Source organism: Triturus cristatus, chromosome 4_1 (assembly GCF_964204655.1).
Source record: "Triturus cristatus chromosome 4_1, aTriCri1.1, whole genome shotgun sequence".
NCBI classification, from domain to species: Eukaryota; Metazoa; Chordata; class Amphibia; order Caudata; family Salamandridae; genus Triturus; species Triturus cristatus.
This window is the reverse complement of record NC_140585.1, coordinates 219248278-219256489: the sequence shown is the minus strand read 5'-3', so window position 1 is coordinate 219256489 and position 8212 is coordinate 219248278.

Below are 8212 nucleotides of genomic sequence, written 5' to 3'. Positions count from 1 at the left end.
AGGAAATACAAAGACACTTTACATTACTATAAAAAAAATGATCAATGAGGCAAAGAAAAAGTTCTATGCACAACAAATAGAGAATGCGAAGAACTCTAGTAAACAACTGTTTGGAGTAGGACAGCAGTTGGCCGGTAAAGTGGTAGATCTAGCCCCCCCTCCTCGCAGAGCTTTTGCAAAATTCTTTTTCACTAAAGTAAACGATATTTATGTAGAGTTCGCATCTAAGGTTAATGTAGACTATAATATTTCTAATCACGGGCGGTTGCACTGTTCCTTAGACCAATTTAAAGATATAGATACTGCACATATGAGGACCATCATACAGCAGATAAAATCGGGATCGGCACTGGATCCCTGCCCTCCAAAGATTCTTCTCCCAGTCTTGGAAACGATTATAGAGACGGTCACCTTAGTCTGTAATACTGTATTTAAAACAGGTATCTATCCAGATAGCCTAAAAAATACGACAATTAAACCGCTTCTTCAGAAACCCTCTTTGGATAAAGAGGAACTTAAGAACTACAGACCTATTGCAGGACTACCATTCCTGGCAAAAGTGCTTGAGAAGGCTATGAATTTCCAACTGGCAGAATATATAGAACAACATAAATTGCTCGATGATACACAATTCGGCTTCCGGAAGCTGCATGGCACGGAGACGGCCTTGATTAAAGCCGCAGATGACATCAGAGTCATCAAAGACCAATTGGGGACAGCAGTATTAATACTGCTGGACCTCTCGGCGGCTTTCAACACGGTCAACCATTCCATCTTGATTGACCGTGTCGGAAATCTAGGCATTCAAGCAAAAGCCAGGGACCTGCTTGCCTCCTTCTTATCAGGCAGAACACAAGCGGTAACACTAGGCCCTTTTAAATCTGCTAGCCTGGCGTTGCCCTGTGGGGTTTCGCAGGGCTCATCCCTAAGCCCGACACTATTCAATATCTATGTGTCGGACTTAGCTAGGGTTATTAAACAACACCGGATGAGCCTGACCTCTTATGCGGATGATACCCAGCTTGTGCTTGCCATTAAGAACGATGGGGAGGAGGTAGCGGTAAGGTTCCAGGATGGTATGCTGGCAATCAGAGACTGGATGGCAGCAAATTGCCTGAAATTAAACTCTGAGAAGACTGAGGTGATCATCTTTGGGAAACTTTCCCCAGGGTGGTCATCCGTCTGGTGGCCTCCATCTATGGGAACGCTGCCGACTCCGGTATCCAAAGTTAGGAACCTAGGTATCATCTTCGATGATAAACTTAATTTCGCCTCTCATGCAAATCAGACGGCCTCAACTGCGTTTCAGAAATTAAGGATTATTAAAAAAGTCATTCCGTTCCTACCTGACAACGCGGCTAAAACAGTAGTGAGCACATTAGTTCTATCTTCTTTAGACTACTGCAATGGCCTTTTCGCAAATGCTCAAACTCGGGTGATAGCGAAAATGCAGTCAATCCAGAATGCGACGGCAAGACTGCTTTCTAAAACCCCCAAATTTGATTCTATCAGTCAAACCATGAGGGATTTTCACTGGCTTACAGTCAGGAATAGGATCAAATTTAAGACCATATGTCTTACTTTTAAAGCCCTAAATAAGCAAGGTCCACAAGTTCTTCAAGATCAATTAACCTTATATCAACCCACCAGATCCCTGAGATCGATGATTGGTTTACAAATCATTGTCCCGCGCACAAAAACCGTGTCTTGGGGAGACAGACGCTTTGTGGTATCAGCAGCTAGAATGTGGAATATGTTACCACTACACATCAAACTAAGTCAAACTCTTCTTCAGTTCAGGAAATTACTGAAAACTTGGATATTTAACCAATAACGATGCCCACTGTTTTTGCTATAATTCCTCCCCTTTGACTACTGCTGAAGTTTTACTCATCCCCTTTGATTTTGCCGAAGTCTTAGTGCCAAGACACCTAAGGGCAAACGTTGCGCTTAATAAATTGTAAAAATAAATAAATAAATACTTCAGCGCGCTAGATCAAGTCCCCCGCTCAAACTTGGAAATGCTGAAGTCACCTTTTTCCCGGACTTTACTCAGATGGTCCAAAAACAGCGGAGATCCTTTCTAGGAATCAAGAGAATGCTCAGGGACAAAGGCCTCAAATACGCAATGTTTTTCCTGCCAAACTCCGCATGGAAGCAGACGGGAGAGCTTGGTTCTTTGACCGCCCGGAAGTACCTGTTGACTGGCTGGAGACCCGGAAAGCTTGATCCCAGGATAATGCTATTAGAAAGAGGAGGTCCAGAGCTCTGTGGGAACAAGTAGAAACTCAGGAGAGGCTGGACCCGCATGAGCGTCACAAGGGGCTAGACTGTAGCAGCCGATGGACCGGATGGAACATAAGACCAGTAACGGGGATGCACCAGACCTAGTACCCAGAACACTCAATGACACTCCTTTCTCACTCGCAGGGCTATATAACTTGTTTATTTGGGGGTCGGAGGGGGCGACGGGGCACCACGCATCCCGCCTTTCTACTTGTAGTATTAAAGTGGGGCGACAGGCACTCTGCCAGGTTAGAATGGGTAGTTTTAAGTCCAGTGGGCAGGGAAGCAGGGAGGGGGGCTGTTGGGAGGGGGTGTTGTATTTGTTTTTTGTTCCAGTTGTTTCATCGACCAGCACTGTAATTGGCATGACTGAGGCTGTTGATTTCTCCATTATATTTGATGTCTACGCAGTGGGATAAGAGTGCCAGAATCCTGACCTGGAATGTCAATGTGCTTGGGGACAAAGTTAAGCGCAGTATAGTTCTTCAGTATATCAGGAAACAAGCCCCTGCCGTTGTTCTGCTTCAGGAGACGCACTTGATAGGAAGTTCGTGTAAGGCTATGTGCAGGTTGGGATAAAAGCTTGTGGCGCATGCTGGGTTCACAACAGATTCGAGAGGAGTGTGAATCATGTTAAAAAATACATTCCCCCTTAGCGTAGATTCTACTTGGACCGATGACAGGGGCCACTCTGTAGGTATCACTGGGTCCTGGAAGGGACGAACCATAACGTTAGTGTCTATTTATGTCCCACCGGGCCTCCAAGCCACGACATTCCAGTACCTACGCACCACTCTCCTTTCACTGCCAGAGGGAGTTTTGTTGCTGGAAGGTGATTTTAATTCCGTGGGATCGGGTATGCTAGATCGCCACCCACCACGCGAGTTAGGGCCTACTAATAGATGGCTGCCGGACTTTCTGGAGGCCATGGGACTGGTGGACGGATGGCGTGCCTACAACCCTGACAGCATTCAACACACTTTCCACTCTGGGGACCACGGCAGCCTGTCAAGATTAGACTATATACTGATCCCTAGCCCCCAAGTCTCCCATATTCATGAAATCAGACACTTGGCTAGGGGCATATCTGATCACTCCCCAGTATGGGTACATATACTCCTGGATCAAGTGAGGGTGGGCAGAGTGGTCCCCATTAATCCCTGGTATTTGCGAAACCCCAAAATCCGTAAGGAGCTCACTAGGGCATTTGACACATATTTTAATGAAAACTCAGGCACGGTAGACTTCTCCCAAATACTCTGGGAAGCCTTCAAGGCAGTAATTAGGGGGGGAAGCTCTATCCCTAATTTCGGGACAAAAGAAGGAACAACAAAAAGAAGTGTCCAGTATAGAGGGTGATATTTATCAACTGGAGAGAGACTCAGAAATAATAGCCACACCAGAGAAGCTACATCTGCTACGTCTTACACAGGAGGGATACAAGGCACTGGTAGAGAGCTAGAGCCCTGGTGAGAGAAAAACTTGGGAGAATTTATGACCTAGGGGAGAAGGCCGGAAAACTGATAGCCTGTCTTGACAGGCGTGAGTGGGCGAACAGATTGGTCCTAGTATTGAACGACGCTAATACTACCAACATTACTGACCCCCAGGAAATAGCGAATCAATTTGCAGAACATTTTCGTGGGGTGTACACTGCGGCAGCACCCTATACCGAGGAAGACTCTGCTGGATTGTTAAGGGATATTGCACTCTCCACCCTTTCCGAGGAGGACCAGCAATTAATGGATAGCCCCTTGACAACAGACAAAATGGCACAGGCTATCATGTCACTTAATTCAGGGAAAGTCCTTGACCCTAACGGCATTCCGATCGAACTCTATAAACTTAGCCCTGACAAATTATCTCCTTATCTCAAGAACATGTTCGAAGAAAGCAGAGAAGTAGGTGAGCTGCCAATAGACCAACGCATAGCTAACGTAGTAACCATACACAAGGAAGGCAAACCCAAAACGGATTGTGCCTCATATAGGCCGATCACCCTCCTTAATGCTGAGCTCAAGATCCTTGCCAAAGTCTTAGCTAACTGCCTAATAAAGATAATCTCAGACCTGGTACACCCAGACCAATCTGGTTTTATACCGCACCGGAACACGGCGTTAAATTTGCGCAGAGTACATGGGGTCCTAAGTAGGATAGATACTATCCTTGACCCGGCTGTCCTTGTCTCCTTAGATGCCACCATGGCATTCAACAGTATTGAGTGGCCCTATCTCATGGCTGTCCATCGAAAGCTGGGTTTCGGCCAGAAATTAATTCAGTGGGTCCGCCTCCTGTATTTGAAGCCGCTAGCACAAGTCGTGGTTAATAATAAAATATCAGCCACATTTGTTCTGAGTCGGGGCACTCGTCAGGGGTGCCTGCTCTCCCCCTTGCTATGTGCTCTAGCTTTGGAACCCCTGGCGGCGTGGATCCGCAGAGACCAAGCCGTTCGTGGTATAAGTTGGTCACCTACATGGGAGGACCGCATCCCGCTTTGAGGATGATATTTTACTCTACTTAACCCACCCAAAGAAATCTCTAATTGCAGTTTTGGACATCTTAGCGGTGTTCGGCAGATATTCTTGGTTTAAAATTAATTGGACTAAATCCCACCTATACGTCCTTCAGGGAGGCTTGCCTGCCCTGCCCAGTGACTGTCCAATACAGATCAGTACCATGGGATTCAAATACCTGGGAATATTTCTCTCCTCAGACCCTACACTTCGCTACAAAAAAAACCTCCTTCCTCCAATGCTTCGCTTAAAACGAGATATAGCCAGCTGCAAATCTCTCCCCCTCTCTCTTGTGGGCAAGGCAGCACTTTTTAAAATGATGTCCCTCCCTCGTTTTCTCTATGCCCTACAAAATTCCCTTGACCCTGTCCCCCCGAAATACTTTAAAGAAATTGAACACCTCCAGAGAGACTTATTGTGCAATAGAGCACCACGCATAGCCTTGAATAAACTCACACTGAAATGGTATGATGGTGGCATCAGTCTCCCAGACATAAAGACATTTTATTGGGCTGCACACCTTGCAGCTATCAATCATGGCACATACGGTGGCCTTAGTTACCCTGGCTACCAGATGGACAGGTGGCTCCTCCCGGGAGGAAATTATAATAGATCACTTTATTCAAAGCCCGACTGGTCTAGACTGACAGGCCCCACCGGCCACTCAGTCACGTTATGGCACGCTGCAAATAGGTCCCTTGGATGGGAACGTAAGCTGACACTCGCCACCCCCCTATGGGATTCTGCACAGTTGGGTGATCTGTGGACATCTAAGGGATTTGATAAGTGGGACTTAATTGGCATCTCACAAATTAAAGACATTTGGGAGAGGGAGGGAGTGAAATCCTTTGCCACTCTCCAGAGTCAACACGACCTAACCGATATTGAGATTTTCTGTTACAGACAGATTAGCCATGCACTACATTCCATCATCCCAAAGAACACATCCCTTCCTGAATCATCCCCGTTGGATGATAGAATACTGGATGGCCACATCCCAGATAAGACTATTTAATTAATTTATATAAAAAATTAATACACAATATGGAAGACCCTCTCACAGTACTGCGACAGAAATGGGTGGCAGATGGCATAGAAATAGATGATGAGGAGTGGCAGGAGGCGATATCTTCTCCCCGGGTGGTGGCCATTCCAGCCTGACTACGACTAGTTCAGCTTAAGATCCTACATCAGATATACATAACCGGCTCCCGATTGGTTCTGATGGGGAGAGCAGAATCAGGAGCCTGCTGCAGAAGATGCGGACAAATTGGTACACTTATGCACATTATATGGGAATGCACTCTCATTCAAGTTTATTGGTGGGAGTTACATACAGTGATGAGAGCGATCCTTGTAGACGACATTTTCCCTGAAGAACGTACATGCTTGTTGAATATATGGGAACCGACTGATCTTAACACTTACCATATACAATGGGCTACTTTGGGATTCATGATTGCCAAAAGAAATATTGCACAGGACTGGGGAACGGCAACCCCCTCCCCCTTGCCCTCCCCTGCCCTCCCCTGCCCTCCCCTTCCCTCCCCTCGCCAACCCCCCTTCCCTCCCCCCTACCTCTAGAGGTATGGAAGACAAGTATGGACTGGTGTATGTTCAGAGAAAAGACCGTGTATACTGCCCGAGGCTGTCCTAAAAAGTGGTCCCGCATATGTCACTGTGGAACTTGTATCGAGGAGACATTTGTGCCCCCCCCACAAAGTACTGAAGAAGATGATTTGCTCCCGCCTTGAAAGACCCATACTGTGTACAATGTTAGGAGACACTGCCTCTATTTGTCATGCCTGTAAAGAGTCTAAGCTGATTTGCTTATATGTCGATGTTTATTAATAAAAAGATTTATTAAAAAAAAAAAAAAAAAAAACATCTACGGCGATCAATTACATGTGATATCCAGTATTGGGACCTTGCTGTAAAAGTCATTGAACAGGCTAGGAGGAAGTTTGCTTCAAATTATCAACTCTTCATTGAAACAAGGTGCATTTGCTAATTTCTTTAGTCATTCAGGTTAACCTTCTGCTGATTAACTCAAGTTAATCCTGCGGATCTAATCAATGTCCGTCGACTCACTAGTCCTTGAAAGAATTACAGACGACAGGATCGCTACGCAACTAGGAAAGCCCATTTTAAAAAACAACCTGATCAGGAAACCCCAATCTTGTGTCTTGGACCAAATGACGGATTCTAAGGTGCCACTGTTCAGTTATTATGTGCCACAGATCCCTGACAGAGGGGACGTATGCTTACTTACATTTATCAACATTTGAGCGATGTTGGAGACCGTGAATTACAAGACACTCATTACTATGAAACTTTTTTTCAGTTCCGTCCCTTGCACAACGAATCAGTAACGGCAAAAGTCAATGACTGCATAGTGCAGGTACCACAGCCCCTGGAGTCACACAAGGATTACAGGTACCACAGCCCCTGGAGTAACACAAGGATTACAGGTGCTACAGCCCCTGGAGTCACACAAGTATTACAGGTACTGCAGCCCCTGGAGTCACACAAGGATTACAGGTACCACAGCCCCTGGAATCACACAAGGATTACAGGTACCACAGCCCCTGGAATCACACAAGGATTACAGGTACCACAGCCCCTGGAATCACACAAGGATTACAGGTACCACAGCCCCTGTGAGTCACACAAGGATTACAGGTACCACAGCCCCTGGAATCACACAAGGATTACAGGTACCACAGCCCCTGGAGTCACACAAGGATTACAGGTACCACAGCCCCTGGAGTCACATGTGATTACAGGTACCACAGCCCCTGGAGTCACGCAAGGATTACAGGTACCACAGCCCCTGGAATCACACAAGGATTACAGGTACCACAGCCCCTGGAGTCACACAAGGATTACAGGTACCACAGCCCCTGGAGTCACATGTGATTACAGGTACCACAGCCCCTGGAGTCACGCAAGGATTACAGGTACCACAGCCCCTGTGAGTCACACAAGGATTACAGGTACCACAGCCCCTGTGAGTCACACAAGGATTACAGGTACTTCAGCCCCTGGAGTCACACAAGGATTACAGGTACTACAGCCCCTAGAGTCATACAAGGATTACAGGTACTACAGCCCCTGTGGGTCACACAAGGATTACAGGTACCACAGCCCCTGGAGTCACACAAGGATTACAGGTGCTACAGCCCCTGGATTCACACAAGGATTACAGGTACTGCAGCCCCTGTGAGTCACACAAGGATTACAGGTACCACAGCCCCTGTGAGTCACACAAGGATTACAGGTACCACAGCCCCTGGAGTCACACAAGGATTACAGGATTACAGGTACTACAGCCCCTAGATTCACACAAGGATTACAGGTACTGCAGCCCCTGTGAGTCACACAAGGATTACAGGTACCACAGCCCCTGGAGT